Here is an 18,016-nt window from a genome sequence, read left to right as displayed (position 1 = left end):
AGAACTATGAAATGGAAGAATGAGCAGAAAAACAAGCTACCACAACCTCAACAGAAAGTCCAACCTAATTAGTCAGGTGAAGCCTCAGTTTGTGAGGACTCTTACTTCTATTTAGATGCTTTAGCTACCTCTAATTAGAAGGCAGAAGAAGAAGCTAATAAGAAACTAGATTGGGTTTTTGATTCAAGGTGTTCTTTCCACATGACACTCCATAAAGACTGGTTTAGTATCTATAGAGAGTTGGATGGAGGATCTGTCTACATGGTAATAATAACTCATGTCCAGTGGTTGGGATTGGCTTAGTCTCACTGAAACTTGAAGATGGAATAGTCAACCTATTGAGGAATGTCAGACATTTGCCTAAGCTGAAGAGAAATCTAATTTCACCAGGCATGCTTGATTCTATTGGCTGTGAATACAGAGGTAAGGAAGGTTACTGTGAATTCTTAAAGAATAGTAAGCCTATCCTCAGAGGGGTGAAGATTAATGGTGTGTATGTTGTTCAAGGAGTTTAGAAAATTCACTCAGCCTTGATTGTGACTTAGAAGCAGCCTACTGAAGGAGATCTTTGGTTCAAAGACTCTCACACATTAGTGCCAAAGGTCTACAAGCTCTTGCCAATCAAGAAATTCTACCTAAGGGAGTTTATCAAAGCCTATCCTTTTGTGAACATTGTGTGATAGGGAAGGCTACTAGGCAGAGATTTGTGAAGGCTCAGCACACAACCAACACCATTCTTGACTATGTGCATTCGGACCTATGGGGTCCTTCACCTTTCCAGTCCTTAAGTGGAGCCAGGTATTTCTTAACCTTTGTTGATGACTATTCTAGAAAGAGTTGGATCTATTTCCTTAAATCTAAGGATTTAGTTTTTGAAAAGTTTAAAGAATGGAAGATTATGATTGAAAAATTATCTAATTGTCAAATTAAGTGTCTAAGAACTGATATTGGGCTTGAGTACTGTGCAGAGGAGTTTAATGTTTTTTGTAGATAGAGTGGTATTACTAAACACACAACAGTTAGGAATACACCTCAGCAAAATGGGGTGGCAGAGAGATTGAATACAATAATAATGGAAAGAGTAAGAAGCCTATTGTCAGATGCTATACTTCTTGAGAAATTTTGGGCAGAAGCAGCCTCATACACTGTCTATACACTAAACAGATGCCCCCATGCATCTCTCAACCTTCTAACCACTGAAGAAAGGTGGACCAAACAACCTCCTAACCTAAATAACCTAAGGGTGTTTGGTTGCATTGGCTTTGTTCATCAGAGTAAAGGGAAATTAGCTGTTAGAGCTGTGAAGTATATGTTTTTGGGCTTCACAGAAGGTGTTAAGGGGTTTAGAATGTGGCACCCTACTAAGAAGAGATGTATCATCAGCATAGATGTTGTTTTCAGGGAGGATGAAATGTATATGTAAAGATATAATTTTAATGTTACAGCACCACAAATGAAGAATGATAAAATTGAGGTGGAGCAAGTCATTATCCCTAGTTTTGATCCTTCAAGCTCGAATCACCTTTTGATCAACTACCTCATCTTGAAGAAGAAGTAGAAGATGCCATTATTGATCTCGAGCAAGAAGAACCAGATTTGAGAGGGTATAGCCTAGCTACAGATAGGCAGAGAAGAACTATTGTGTCACCTTCAAGGTATGAAGACTACTTAGCTTTGAATGCTTCTGATTTATCTAATGATTCAGAACCCTCAACCTCTGAAGAAGCAGTGAGTTGTCCTAAAGCTAAGTTATGGATAGAAGCAATGAATGAAGAGGTTGATTCACTAGTAAGGAACAACACTTGGGAGTTGACACCTTTGTCAAAAGGATGCAAGCCAATTGCATCCAAATGGGTGTACAAATTGAAGGAAGGTTTCCCTAATGATCAAGGACCTAGATATAAAGCTAGGTTGGTTGCTAAGGGTTTTACACAGTTGCCGGGTGTTGATTTCAATGAGATATTTTCTTCAGTGGTCAAGCAGACTTCTATCAGATTGTTGTTGTCTATTGTGGCTCAGAATAACCAAGAGCTAGAGCAACTAGATGTTAAAATAGCTTTTCTACATGGCTTCCTAGAGGAAGTTATCTATATGAGCCAACCTAAGGGGTATGAGGTCAGAGGTAAAGAAGACTATGTATGCCTACTTAAAAAATCTATCTACGACCTTAAACAGTCCCCTAGATGCTAGAACAGAAGATTTAGTGATTTTGTACAGAAGAATGGCTTTTATAAAAGCTCCTACGACAACTGTGTTTACATAAGCACAGATACCTACAGTCATCCTATCTACTTGTTACTATATGTGGATGACATACTTTTATCAGGAGCAACTATGAAAGAGTTAAATAAAGTAAAAGATTTACTCAAGTCAGAATTCGAAATGAAAGACATGGGCAATGCAATAAGAATACTAGGCATTGACATTATCAGAAACAGAAAAGCAAGTATACTAAGCATTGATCAGTCACAGTATTGCCAGAAATTGTTAAAGAAGTATCACATGACAGAGACTAAATCAGTATCTACCCCTATAGCTAATCATTTCAAACTCTCAATAGAGAATTCACCTAGAGAATCTGACATTGAACATCAGAAGATAATGTCAACAGTCCCCTATTTCCAAGTTGTGGGAAGCTTAATGTATCTAATAATGTCTACAAGACCTGACATTGCCTATGCTACTAGTCTGGTGAGTAGATATATGGCTAATCCAGATAAAAGGCACTGGGAGGCAACTAAGTGGATAATGAGGTATCTTAAGGGTACTTCTAATGCTAAACTAATGTACCAACAACTTCCAGACAGTGAACCAGAGCTGATTGGGTATGTTGACTCAGACTATGCTGGAGATCTAAACAAGAGAAGATCCTTATCAGGGTATATCTTCCTATATGGAAGGTGTGTCCTATGTTGAAAGGCTACTTTACAATTAGTAGTAGCCCTTTCTACTACTGAGGTAAAGTTTATTGCCCTTTCAGAGGCAGTAAAGGATGGTCTATGGCTAAAGGGTCTTCTATGTGATTTCGGGATCAAATAGAATACAGTGAAAAATTTTTGTGACAATCAAAGCACCATACATTTATCTAAGAATCCTCAGTACCATAACAGAACTAAACATATTGATGTTAAGTATCATTTCATTGGAGAACAGATAGAAGCAAAACAAGTTGAAGTCTTGAAAGTACATACCTCAGAGAATGCCTCCAACATGTTGACAAAGACAGTCACTCAGCTCAAACTTCAGAAGTGCCTTGATATTATAGGGTTTGAGTTAAGAGACAAAGGTTAAAGAAGAAGACAGTCAGTTCAGAGAAGCTGAAGAAACACTTGAAGTTTATTTCAAGGTGGAGATTGTTATTACAGAAAGGTGAAAATAACTTCAAGGTTGTTACAAATCAGTTACATTCAAGCTACCTTTATATATATTATGTAACTACATGTAAATGTAAGAGAGTAGAAAATACAGAGTGTTCAAGAAAGGTTTACAACTTATCTTGTATCAATCTTGTAACTCCCCTAATAAAACTCCCATCAGCTTCTTCGTGGATGTAGGCTATCCTTGGTCGAACGACGTAAATCATCGTGTTCATCTTCTTTTATGATCTTCTTTGTTCTATCGTTTACCATTTAGCCATCGATCGTTAGTGTTTAGCCATCGATCATTTACCTCAGCACCTCTATCACGTAGACCATCGTCGACTTCAAACCCCATCGTCTAGACGATTGATAACTGGCAGAAATGCCAGTTATTATAAGCCTTTTATTTAGAATTATGAGGGCTAATAAATAGAAATTCGGTGTTAATACTTAGAATATGCGAAGAATTTAGTTTTGCATAGATTAGCACCTAAATCCTCACTGACCCTAATATTATGCATTACTCTGTGCCAAAGTGACTATTTTTGTAGATATTGCGGGAATCAAATGCATACGTTGGAAATAAGCAATCGCAGACAAACGCACGTACTGAAGCCAGGCGATCACGAAGACAAATGCATGCGCTGAAAACCGAGCTATCGCATAGACGAATGCATGCGGTGATCGAATGCGTCCATCGCATGGAAGTTGCAGTGATCAAGCGAATGTGGTGATCAATTGGAAATTGTGGCCACAGAGTGACAACCATAATAGAAAGACGATCGCAAGATGGGTAGAACACGTCGATACTTCAGCTGAATGAAGCTCGGACGCATACCTTGAGAGTATCAACAAGATAAGACGATGTGACATTGCCCATACCGCAACAAAGGTAGTAGTGAGACATAACGCAATCATGATAGCTGTTGGTGTTTAAACCCTATAAATAGCCTCTTCGACCTTCATTTCAAAGCATCCAAACGAGGCAGAGGTTTGCAATCACAGATGAGAGCTTGAGCAAGATTTTCAGTGAGAATTCTTCACCTCCATAAACCAGACCAAGTGACGACCAGAGCTTTGCCGGAGATAGAGCTCGAGACAGACATCTCCACCATTCATCCATGGCACCACCGTTAACCTTGATGCAGAGTCCTTCATTTCTCTTCTATCCCCTGTATTGTATTACATTTTAGTTTAAGATATTAAGAAATTTTGTAATCAATGCATCTTCTGATCCTTCAATGCCATCTTCTTCATCATCTTTATCTTTATCATCATTTACCTTCATCGTCTATTTCACAAAGGCGATTGCATACTTAATCATGTAACCTATAAATAGGATGCATGTAACAACCCACCGAGAGGTGTGCGTTATGTGAGTATAGTGAGTTAATCCTCTTTGCTTGGTGAAAGGCTGTAGCAACGCTTGTCTATGGGTTGTTGCATTGCTTGTCTATAAGTTAAATAGCCACGTCTAACTGCCTGAAAAGGTAAGAGATGGAACGCACTAAAGCAAAGTATGCATTGTTCCTAGAGATAGGCACAATCTTACGCTCGATGCAACCATGCACTAAAGAGATATAGTCATGCTGCTGACCACCGAAAGGTGTGTGATGTGCTAGTGTGACGAGCTAGGATTACTCGAGCAATTTAAGATAATAAACATTACTATGCGTTAATGGTTGTTGTGTATTTACCTATTCTCATCGCAGACGATAGCAGCCTCATAGTCCAGGCGATTTCCGGCAGCTTCTCCTTCAGGTTCTCTCCTTATTTTCTCTCCGTTTTCTCTACAACAAAGAAAAGATAGGAATAGTCATTTGAGTTCTAAAAACAACGGAAGTGCTTATCTTTAATCACAGTCGTCAAGGTGTAGGGTGGAGATTTCTCATCACACGGATTGTGCTTTTAGCACACTGATTTGTGTTTGTGTTTTGAACAAAGGTGGTATCCGGTATTCAGAATAGGGCCTGGGTTTCATTAAGCCCAAAATATCAATAGTGCAGTGTGTTATCAGCCTATTATATTCATTTCAAGCCCAACATAAATGTTAAGATTGTTAAACAATTTCCTTTGCCCCTGCAAATCAGAAGAATGAAGTTGTTAATTTCAGCTCAACAGATTCTGCTTCCTAATGACTAAAGCAAACATCTATAAATTCCATAACTCTTTGTAAAATCGCGTGATGATGAAAACTCAGAGAGGAAAAATATGAGATTAAACTGTGAGAAGAAATCTTATCTTGTAATTGCTTCTTTGAAATTCTAAATGCAATAAGATCCTTGGGCGTTTTGGGGAGGCTCAGTGGTCCTTTGTTCGAAGGGAGGATTGTTGGGAATGCGACTGGATGATTATCTCCATTGGTATGAGGCCTTTTGGGGTGAAACCAAAAACAAAACCATGAGGGTTTATGCCCAAAGTGGACAATATCATACCATTGTGGAGATAGTTTGAGGGTCTTGTCCCTATCAAGTTGTATCAGAGCCAGGTTCTCTGATATTCCAAATTACAGATCTGAATCAAACATTTTTACAGTCGCGGTGGGTTTCTGCATTTGTTATTAACTGTTTTCTACATTTGTGGATGTGTTTTTATGAACGTTTCGGTTAAATTGCCTTTTTTGTTAAAGCTTTCGGTATTACAAAGTGTTAATTGTAAGAGCCCCTGTGTTTTTGGGTGAAATTAACTTTGCAATCAAGTCTATAATTCAAAAAGTTCAAGCTTGTCGAGTCGTTCGTGATGAAGCTTCGGCACATGGCGATGCAGTTCTCAACGAAGAAGAAGACCAAGCATTGGTCGGATCGTGTAACCTTAGGTAAACGATCGTTGGGATTTCACTAAGCAATCGTTTAGATATTTTTTTCTAGATGATCGTGTAGTATTTTCTAATCGATCGTTTAGCTAATGCTAAGCGATGGGGTAAATCGTTTACTACATCGTATAGCGTTGGTTGCGCGATCAAGGCGCTAGAGGTAGAAGATCGTAGTGGAAGCATGCGATGCTCGTCGTTTAGTAGAAGGCGCGCGCTAGACGATCGCGTAGTTAGCAAGCTTCATCGCTTAGTTACTACCTATGCGATTGCGCGTATGCGATACAGAGACGTTAGCTAAACGATCGCAGGATCGTGGAAGGCGGGCGTTGTGCTAAGCATGCTAAACGATCATGTACTTCAGGCTTCATCGCTTAGTAAAGGTACATGGTCGTGTAATAATAGTTAAACGATCGTTTGTTTTTTTTTCTAGACGATCGTATAGTAAATGCTAAACGATCGTTTAACTCTGGGAGCGCTGGTAAGCGATAGAGCAAAGAGTTTGCTTTATCGTGTATACGATCGCAGGGTGCTTAGTACACGATGGATGGTTGGAGAAGCGATGCTTTGTCGAGCGGTTCAAAACCCAGTTCGCCTGTTTGAACCGGAGACTCCTTGTCTTTTTAATAGTTACTTTCCTTTTTGTGTTTTAAGGCAATTTTACCCGGTTCATCAACTCTTATGGCTTATACATGTGATGTATGGTGCTTATATGTCAAAGTGTTTGTCATATAGTTAAAAACCCACCTTAGGTTGTGCAATTATTCATGCATCATGTATTATAATTGTTATAATCGAGCATGAAGAAATTATTTGAAAGCATGCCATGCATCATGAAATATAAAAGATATTTTTCATGCATTGAGCATTATCATGCATCATCCTTTTATTATAAGTGTTATAGTCTAAGGGTGAATGGAAACGTGTTTTGCTTGTTTCATTGCGGTTTTGTATAAGTGTTATATTAAAGAAGTAGCAATGAATGGACAATGCATTGAGCATGACACTTAGGCTATTTATAAGCATTATGAATGCTTTGCATGTGTTAGCTTAGTATTGTGGTTGTTTCCATTTATAATTGTTATAATGGAAATTATACCTAAAATTAATAATTCAGAGTTGCATGCGAACTTAGAGTGAACTCAAGTTTTTTAATTCGGTTTTAAAATTGGATTGAGATAGACCTAAGTTCAAGTGGTTCTAAAGAGTTTAGTAACCTAGATTAATCTTTTAAAATCGGTTTAATAGGATTAAATTGGTTAGAATAAAAGATTAAATTTGTTGTAAACCTATCTATAAGGGACCTTTTGTCTAAGGCGGGTTCTGGCTAGGCTGGGGTTCTTAAGTTGACGAAAACATAACACTCCTACCTGTGAACCTACCTGGAAAGGTGAATTAGATAGATTTTCAACAAGCATGCAATGTTTTAGTCAAAGACTCCGTTAAAGAGTTTAATGGATGATGATCAAAAGTTGTTTAACTATCCAAGGTAAAAGTTACTCTTGGGAAAACCTAAAAGTCACTTAGTTAAAATCCTTAGCCGTGTTTTTTATAAGTAAGCTAAACCCTAGGTTATAAAATACTCAGTGGGAGGAGGAGGCATATCATATATGTCTATGATTTCACTCACGTTTCTCTTTGTATGTTCACACCGTGAGATTCATGCTTGGTCTTGAGATGCCCAGGATGCATCTCCCTTCAGATGGTGTTTGCATAAGTCAATATCAAGGTGGACGAATAGAGTATTTATAGTAAGTGGGTGAAGGGTGTGTGTTAACACGTCCTATGGTCTCTGTCATTAATTCACACCGTGAGATCATTCTGTACGCCTTCGTGCCGCCTTCGGAGCGTCCCTCTTCAGATGGGTTTGTGCAGTTGGTCAATATCAAGGTGAACTCCAGAAATGGATAAGGTCGCTTTAGATTTTGCCCCAATTGGATTTTTTCCCTTCGGTTTGGCCTTTTGGGATGGACCTCTAGGGCTTAAAATAACGGGTCACACTTATGGGAGATTGTTAAGTAAGTTAATGATCTCTTGGCCAAATCAATGATGGCTTGTCGTTATAGGAACAAAAGTTATTCTGGTATTAATGACTAGTTGAGAACTTCTCAATATAGAGAAGGGATAACTGACCCCCTTAGGCAGCTTTTGTCCTAAATTTTTGAAGCGTCATTGCGAAACTAGATGTCACACGAGGTTCATGTTAGGTTTACTAAAACCTTATTGGATGTTGTTTTGTCTTACAACAAGTATTTGCTTAAAACCTAACGTAGATCAATGTGTTTTTCTTTTCAGCAACTCGTTAGTATTTCTGTTTAAAGTTTTTAAAAATGACCGATTATTTATAGTGAAAAGAATCATGTGAAACAAATTTCGTGGTAAACGACCTCCATCCCACTACTTTCCAAAAGAGGAGACAAGACAGTAAATACGATTTATTGGTCTTGGAGACATGTCTGGTAGAGAATGATGATTTTGCCTAGATCCTTGATTCAGGTGCTATCAATCATGTCAGTTCTTCTTATCAAGGATTCAGTTCCTAGCAAACGTTGCCACAGGGAGAGATGACTCTTAGAGTCGGTACTGGTGAGGTTGTTTCAGCTGTTGCCGTAGGCAGGCTGAAGTTATTTGTTGACAAGAAACGTTATCTGTTACTGGATAATGTTTTTGTAGTTCCTCATATTAAGAGGAACTTAAGCTCAGTTTCTTGTCTCATTGAACAAGGCTATACCATCTCCTTTTCTAAGAATAAAGTATTTATTTTCAAGAATGGAATGGAGATTGGTTATGGTTTAATGGAAAATAACTTATATGTACTAAGATCGTTAGTCATAAAAGCCTTATTTAACACTGAAATGTTCAGTATGGCAACAACAGCTAAAAGACCAAAGTTTTCTCCAAAGGAAAACGCCCATCTTTGGCATCTTAGGTTAGGTCACATCAACCTCAATAGGATTGAGAAGTTGGTGAAAAGTGGACTTCTAAAGAGTTTAGAAGAAAATTCCTTGTCGGTATGTGAATCATGCCTCGAAGGCAAGATGACCAAACGATATTTTACTAGAAAAGGTTATAGAGCCAAGGAAGCCTTGGAGCTTGTACATTCAGACCTCTGTGGTCCGATGAATGTTAGAGCTCAAGGTGGGTATGAATATTTCATCTCTTTCATAGACGATTATTCAAGGTTTGGGTATCTCTTCCTAATGCAACATAAGTCTGAAGCCCTTGACAAGTTCAAGGAGTATAAGGCTGAAGTTGAAAACTTGTTAGATAAGAAGATAAAAACACTACGATCAGATCATGGTGGAGAGTATATGGACCTCGAATTCTAGAACTATATGATAGAACATGGGATTATGTCCCAACTCTCGGCCTCTGGTACACCTCAATAAAACGGTGTATCAGAAAGGAAAAACAGAACCTTGTTCAGTCTATAGTGAGTTATGCTCATCTTCCAGACTCGTTTTGGGGTTATGTAGTGCAGACTGCATGTTATATCCTGAACAACGTTTCCTCGAAAAGTGTTTCTGAAATACCTTTTGAGTTATGGAGAGGCCGTAAAGGTAGTTAACCACTTCAGGATTTGGGTCGTCCGGCACATGTGCTAGTAACCCAAAGAAGTTGGAACCACGTTCAAAGGTTTACCTCTTTGTGGGCTACTCCAAGGAAACAAGAGGAGGATACTTCTATGATCCAAGTGATAACAAAGAGTTTATTTCCACTAATGCCATCTTCTTGGAAGAAGATCACATGAGGGATCATAAGCCACGAAATAAGCTCGTTTTACGTGAGATCTTAAGTGAGACTGAGACTGCTGAAGGTTCAACAAGAGTTGTTGAACAGATCGACAGATCAACAAGAGTTGTTGAGGTCAGGACGTCTTGTCAACCAGCTCAATAATTGAGACTGCCTCGACGTAGTGGGAGGGTTATGAATCCACCAAATTACTACATGGGTTTAACTGAAGCCCAAAACGTCATTACGAATGATAGGGTCGAGGATCCGTTGTCTTTTAAGAAAGCAATGGAGAATGTTGACAAATATGAATGGGTTAAGGCCATGAACCAAGAAATAGAGTCTATGTACTTCAATAACATCTGGGAGCTTGTTGATCCAACTGATGGGGTGAAACCTATTGGGTGTAAGTGGATCTATAAGCAGAAGAGAGGTGTAGATGGAAAGGTGCAAACCTTTAAGGCTAGACTCGTGGCAAAGGGTTATACCCAGGTTGAGGGAGTTGACTATGAGGAAACTTTTTCACCTGTTGTCATGCTAAAGTCTATCAGGATTCTCCTGCCCATAGCCACATTTTATGATTATGAAATATGGAAAATGGACGTCAAGACTGTCTTTCTGAATGGTAATTTTGAGGAGAACATTTACATGACTCAACCAAAGGGGTTCGTAGTTTCAGATTAAGAGCAAAGAGTTTGCCAGCTTAATAGGTCCATTTATGGGTTGAAACAAGCATCTAGATCTTGGAACATTATTTGACACTGATGTCAAGTCGTTTAGCTTTGAACAGGACATTGATGAGCCTTGTGTTTACAAGAAGATCATCAACAGCTCAGTAGCTTTCTTGGTACTGTAGGTCCATTTATGCTTGTGTATAGAGCTAAGGATCTGATCCTAATGGGATACAACATTGTTGATACCTTTACAAAGGCCCTCACGGCTAATGTGTTCGAGGGTCACCTGGAAAGTCTAGATCTGCAGGACATGCGACATCTTGTCTAGGTCAAGTGGGAGATGAAACTGAGGTATGCCCTAGTTTATTGTATATTGTACAGTTTTATATTGTATTGTTTATTAGTCTCCCAAATCATTAGGACAAGTGGGAGATTGTTGGGATTGGTGTCCTAATTCTCCCAGAGTCTTGTTGTTTTGTAAAGATATACATTATTCAATGAATAAAATAAGTGTTATTTAATTCTGGCATTTACTCATATCCAATAAACAAAGCTCCTTGGTTATCTTATGTGAACTTAAGCATGTATATGTGATATACAAGTTGATCATGCCTTAAGTGATAACCTAAATCGGTCTGTAGTATAAGGATTAAGGTGGGATACCTGATCCTTGTGACACTACGGATACGACCCGCTTTGTAGAGGTTTACAGGTGTTGTAAACTACTACAGATGGTAGATTCTGACCATTTATGTGAAGATGTGGAGCGGGGGTGTCCTATACAAAGAGTTTGTATAAGACCTGGACCACGAGATGACTAGACTCTATATATAACGCCATTGATACTAGAGACTTACATCTCACCTAAACGACCATAGGTGACACGACCTCAATCCTCAGTGTTTTGGGAACTTCTGCCTTTGAGGGTAGTCCTTTGATTAGTATGGGTGAGAGTGGCCAGATTGCCAACTCAAAATGCCTACCTTTTTGCGGACTTGTCTGATCTGGGAGCTGGGAACTCAATTCACAATATGGAATTCACTTCTTTTCCGAAGCAGGGATAAGTAGAGAGATTGCTCCTTTAAAGGCTGATTCTGGGGCTTGAACATAGTAACCACAGCTTCTCTTTGGAAGAGAAGACTCAGTCATAGTAGGACTATTACTTATGTTCATTAGAGGGATCAGTGGTACTTAAGAAGACAGATGTAACTACAGGGGCAAAACGGTTATTGGCCCAGATGTACTTACGAGCGATCTGTGAAGGGTTGTCGCACTACTGATTGGTTAATATGGACACATAATATATCTGTAGTAAGGAGAGTTCAGCTGTCGGTCTTTACTAGAGTGCCTGGCAGTTAACGGAGGGTGGATCCTGTGACTAAAGAGTTTGATTATATATGATATAATCAGTTTGATGTATAAGATACATCTAATAGAGGATTGATGTAAATGAGACTTACATTAAGTACCATGGAATAGAAAAAGAACTATGGTTTATATGTTTCATAAGATGAATAAAACTATAGGTTATAAATATAGTATGATAAGTTGGTTACCATTTATATTTATAATAATATTAATTATTAGATAATTAATTCTTTTTCTTTTAAATAACCAAAGTAGTGGGTGGTTATTGAATCATGGTAACCGTGAGTTTAAAAGGAAAGTGGTTTCCTATTTTGAAAAGAGGTTTTACAAACATTTGAAAAGGATTTTTGAGTTTTCTCTCGACGTATAGAAACTCACGGTGGTCGTTAAGTAAATACATATTTACTAAACGACGGTTGGGTGAGCTAAACGATCGTGCAAGTAGAGCTAAACGATCATGTAGTATTTACTAAACGATTGCATAGCTTTGCTAGACGATCACTGGCCCAAGGTAAACGATCATGTAAAGTCTGTAGGCGACAGACGGAGCTAAATGATTGCATAGCTTTTGCTAGACGATCACATAGCTTTATCTAAATGATTAGGCATCGACCTATACGATAGGTCTCAACCATCTCCCACTTCCCCAGTCATGTACACGATCGTTGTTTCCTCCATTCATCTGCCTCATACCAAGTCGGAACAGAGCCCACCCTCTAGATTCTCATACCAAGAATACCAAGGTCGCCTTATTGGTGGTGTCAGACTCAACTCAACACCGTCGAGGTTTTCTGGAGGCCGTTCATGTTGCTGAAGAGTTCGTGAACAAGGAGATCGTTGAGGAGAACGTGAAGTTTTCGTGCGGTGTTCGTGTTGTGTTACGGTCGTGTAGATCGAGCGCTTGTGGTTGCTGTTGTTCGATCAGAGTCGTGCAACAGAGCGTGGAGAAGTATTCTTATATGTGCGTAGAGTTTTACTCTCTGTTCCTTTGTTTTTTACATGCTGTAATTTCTGTATGAATCACATAACCGTTTGTTTGAAGTCGACTGTGAATGATTTATTGATTCATGATTGTAATTTGGAATAGTCTTGTTCCACTGCTCATGGAAATCTCGTTTTTGATTTCCTTCAGGCTACATGCCAAACCACTATAATCCTTCAAATATTTCCTTTTCTTCTTGCTAATTACCTTTCTTCTCTTAATTTCGATCGATTCTTGATGAATTTTTCCCATCATCTTGAACCTTGCATGAAAGATGCTGAGAGAAAAGAAAGAGATTAGCTTAGCTTTAGTTCTTCACTTCGTGAATAGAATGAAAGTAAACTTAGAATGAAGCTGGAATGCAATTAACACATGTTTGAGGGCATGCTTGACACGTAACCACACCAGGAAGAATATCTTTAGCTTTTATTTTCTTTTACAAACTAGTATCAGAGCAAGAAAGATGCAAGATCCAAGAATGGCCACTGCAATCAAGTATAAAAATGACAGATTCAATGGGAGTGGGGACTTAACTCTCTGGGAAAAAAGAACTACAACTTTGTTGAGTGTACAGAAAGCTTTAAGAGCTCTTGATGATCCAAAAATGCTTCAAGACTCAATCAGTCCTGAAGAAAAGTAGAGTATGGAAGAAATAGCACATGGAACTCTGATTTTGAATATAACTGACAATGTAGTGAGACAAATCATAGAAAAAGATATAGCTTTTGGCATAGGGGAGAAATTAAAGGTATTTTATGATAAGAAAGATTTGCCTAACAGAGAGACTCTTTTCTTTTAAAATGAATCCATCCAAAACTCTTGATAAGAATCTTGGTTAATTCAAGAAACTCACAAATGGATTTAACCAAATTGGAGAAAAAGTAGGGGCTGAAAGTGAAGCTACTATCCTCATTAATTCAATTCAAAACACCTACAAAGGAGTAAGAACTGCAATGAAATATGGAAGAGATAGTGTGAATGCAAAAAGCTGGAATTAAAAACAGAAAATAAAAATGTTGGGGGATCTTAATCTCTCATCTCTAAAGTCGAGAACAATTCAAAAATAGGCCACTTCAACAAGGGATGGAGACAACAAAGATAGATCAGCCTTGAAATGCTATATTTGTCATAAAGGACATTTCAAATGACATTGTCCAAAGAGAGGTACATCGTTTAGAAGAGAAGAAAATAGAATATACAATCCATATGGAAAATAAGATCACTACAGAAATAAAGATTTTAGAAGAGATGATCCAAGAAGACAAAGGGAACATGGGAGAAATGCTAATCCTATTAGGGAGGGAGCCTATGAATTCACTAAGGTGTTTGTTGCTACAAATAAAAAGGCCATGGAATTTGAAACTGAGGATATGGAAGACTGGGTTTTAGACTCAGGGTGTACCTATCACATGGCCTTTAAAAGAAAATGGTTTGTTGAATACAAATTAATAGAAGAAGACTCGGTTTACATGGGAAATAACCACGAATGTGAAATTGTGGGGATAGACTCAGTATTGTTGAAGCTTCCAGACAACAGGGAAGTACTCCTTAGGGAGGTAATATTGAGGTTGATACTGTAAATCTTGTAAGGTTCTGTAGTTTGTAATTGTATTGTATAAAAATTTTATTTATTTAATAAAATATGAGATGTTTTATTTAACATTTAATAACATTAAACCCACAAACCATTAAACTAACATCCAAGGTTATCATCTGTAACTTAAACATGTATGTAGAAACTTATAGGTGAATCATGTCTCAATTATGATTCACCTATAAGTTTCTACATACATGTTTAAGTGATAACCCAAATGATTTGTAGTAGATGGATAAAGCTGAATACCTTATCCTTGTGACACTACTAATACGACCCACTTTGTAGATGGTACAATTGTTGTAAAGTGCTACAAATAATCCGATCCTAATCATTCATGTGTAGACATGTGAGCGGGGGTATTCTATACAAAGAATTTTGTATAAGACAGGACCACAAAATGACTAGTCTCATTATATAACGACGTTCATAATTGAGACTTACATTTCACCAAGATGACTATAGGTGACATGACTTGAATCCTGAGTAAGTTGTGAACTCTTGTCTATGAGTCATTTAATTTGTATAGGCGGGAGTGGCCAGATAACTGACTCAATAAACCTACCATTTTGGGAATTCGTCTGATTGGGGAGCTGGGAATACAACTACACAGGATGAAATTCACTCCTTCCATAACGATTGGGTAAGTAGATAAATTACTCCCTTAAGGGCTAATTCTGGGGCTTGAACAATGTGGCGCCACACTCTCTTGGCCTGAGAGGGTTTGGTCATAGTTGGACTGTGACTTATTATTCATTAGAGGGATTAGTGGTACTTAAGGAGTTATATGTAATTATAGGGGAAACATGGTAATTTTGACTCAATTGTACTTACGAACAATTTGTGAAGGGTCATCGCACTATTGACTGCTTATATCCAATGGACACATAAATATATCTATAGTGTAAAGAGTGAAATTTTCGGTCTTTAATGGAGAGCCCAACGAAGTCCCTTCTGTAGCTAAAAAAGGATTAAATGAGAAGTAATTTTAAATTAATTTGAATTGTTCAAATTAATTGAGGGAATTAATTATATATGAGATAATTAATTTAATTTAATTATATATGATATAATTGCTATAATGTATTTGATAAATTTTAATATAAAATTTATTTGAGAGAAAATAAATATTTTAATATGATTCAAATACTAATTATTGTTGGCTTCATATAATTAAATTTAGTATAAATGGAATTTATATTAAATAGCGTGCATTATGAGAGAATGAAAACTATAGATTATATTGTATTTGATACAATATTAAGTTATAGGTTACATGTTATATTTGATATAACATATAGTTTAATATATATTACATGACAAAGTGGTTATCATATAAATTTATAAATTTTTTATTATAACAATTTTTTCTTTTATTTATTTTAAATTTTGAAAAATTATTTTGGGGGAGTTGTAAGTCCCTCCCTTTTTCTCACTACAACGTACGTGGAAGTAAGGTGTGCAAAAAGGGGTTGTAATCATCTTCCTCCTTTGGAGTTTTACAGAGAATTCTGTGAAGACTAATCTCCAAAAAGAAAATTCCCTAAGAAAAGTTCTCAATTTTTTTCTCCTTCTCTTCCTCTCAATTTCCCTCTTTTCCAAAACACCAAAAGCCCACGACTCCTTGGATTCTCGTTCTAGAGAATATAGAGGAAGCTTTCAAGATGGTGGCCAAATTAGAGTTTTGAGTTTGTGACTTTTTGGAGAGGAGGAATCATATGAGAAGATTAGATCTTCAAGGGTTAGTATCTTCTTATCCCTTTTTTTATCCATAATTATCGTGTTGTAATTTAAATTAAATGCGTAATGTTTATGTTTTGTTTATGTAAAATTTATGTTTTGTAAAACTTGGGGTTTTTGGGACCAATCCCTGCTTTCGCTGCAAACCTTCATCGATTCCTTCGATTGGTATCAGAGCAGAGTTTTTAGCCCAAATTTTTCCAAATTTTCAGAGTTAATTTTACAGTTTATGGTGGGATTTTAGCATTTGGTATATTGGTGAATGTATGGAATAATTGTTTACAATTTTGGATGTTTATGGGATTGGTCTCCTGTCTTTATAGTCTTTATTTTTTTACAAACTTGATTTGTAAGGGCCCGTATTTTGGGTATAATTATTGTTATAGAGTCTGTATTTGATGTTTAGTGAGTCGTTCGTGGTAATTTCGATCAAATTCTGGAGAAGATGAAGCCAAAATCGGAGGAGTTTCGAAGAAGATTGCAACTGTACAGTACATTTTGTACAGTAGCATTGCAACGTTGTGCCCTAAGGTTGCAACACTACGATTAGATGAACAAATTGTTCTATCCGTAGCGTTGCAACGCTAGGTCACAGCTTTGCAATGCTGCGAGACGGAAAGAACAAATTGGTTCACGCGTGATTCAATTTGCAACTCGGCTAGTTCATGTCTGGTTTGGTTGGTTCGAACGATTCTTGGCCAATTCGGGTGCTAGGCGGTCCGATTCTTGTGGTTCAAGACTCGTTTCACTTGTTTTGAACTGATTGACCATTAATTTTGTCATAGATAACTATTTTTTATTAATCAAATTAATATAAGTATTATATTAATTTAATTAATAGTTTTGAAGTTCAATCTTGATCCAGTTTTAAATTATGCAATTGATGTATGATTTATTTTTAATTTTATATATGTCATAATATATGTCATATAGTAAAAATCCCACCTTAGGTTATATATTATTCATCCATCATTACTTATATTATAAATGTTATAATATATATATAATTGCATGATTTAATTTTTATAGCATGCTCATGCATCATATAATATAAGTGTTATACTATATGTTTGCATGCATTATTAACATAGTCATGCATCATTTATATTATAAGTGTTATAATTTATAGTTGAATGTATGGATGGATGGATGTTATTATTTATTTCATTACTTTAGTATATAAGTGTTATATATAGTTAGTAATGAAATGGAATTACATGAAGCATGACACTACTTTAGATAATTTATAATTGTTATAATTTACTAAGTGTGTCAATGAATACAATTGTATGATTTTAATTTATTTCATATATTTTGTAAAAATTAATCGAATAAAATTAGAAATTGAAATCAATAATTCAGAATTGCATGCAAACTTTAGGTTAAAATCATTTTTTAAAATAGTTTTAAAATATAATTCACATAGACCTAAGATTATTTTTCTAATAAGATTAGAAATTAAGTTTAATCTTTTAATCAATTTAAAATGATTAAATTGATTTTTAATTAAAAGATTAAATTTGTAACAAATGTATCTATAAGGGACCTTTTGTTTAAGGTTAGTTCTGTCTAGACTATGGTATTTAAGTTGACAGAAACGTAATACCTTTACTTGGGAACTTATTTGGAAGGGTGAATTAGATAGATTTGTTACAAGCATGCAATGGTTAATTGAAGATTATTAAAGTGTTTAATAAACATCGATCAAAGTTGTTTAACCACCCAAAGTAAATGTTACTTTTAGGCAAATTTAAACAA

This window comes from Benincasa hispida, chromosome 9, assembly GCF_027475165.1.
Source record: "Benincasa hispida cultivar pf3 chromosome 9, pf3_genome.v1.1, whole genome shotgun sequence".
Taxonomy (NCBI): domain Eukaryota; kingdom Viridiplantae; phylum Streptophyta; class Magnoliopsida; order Cucurbitales; family Cucurbitaceae; genus Benincasa; species Benincasa hispida.
The sequence above is the reverse complement of the archived record's forward strand: the minus strand, read 5'-3'. Positions refer to the sequence as shown.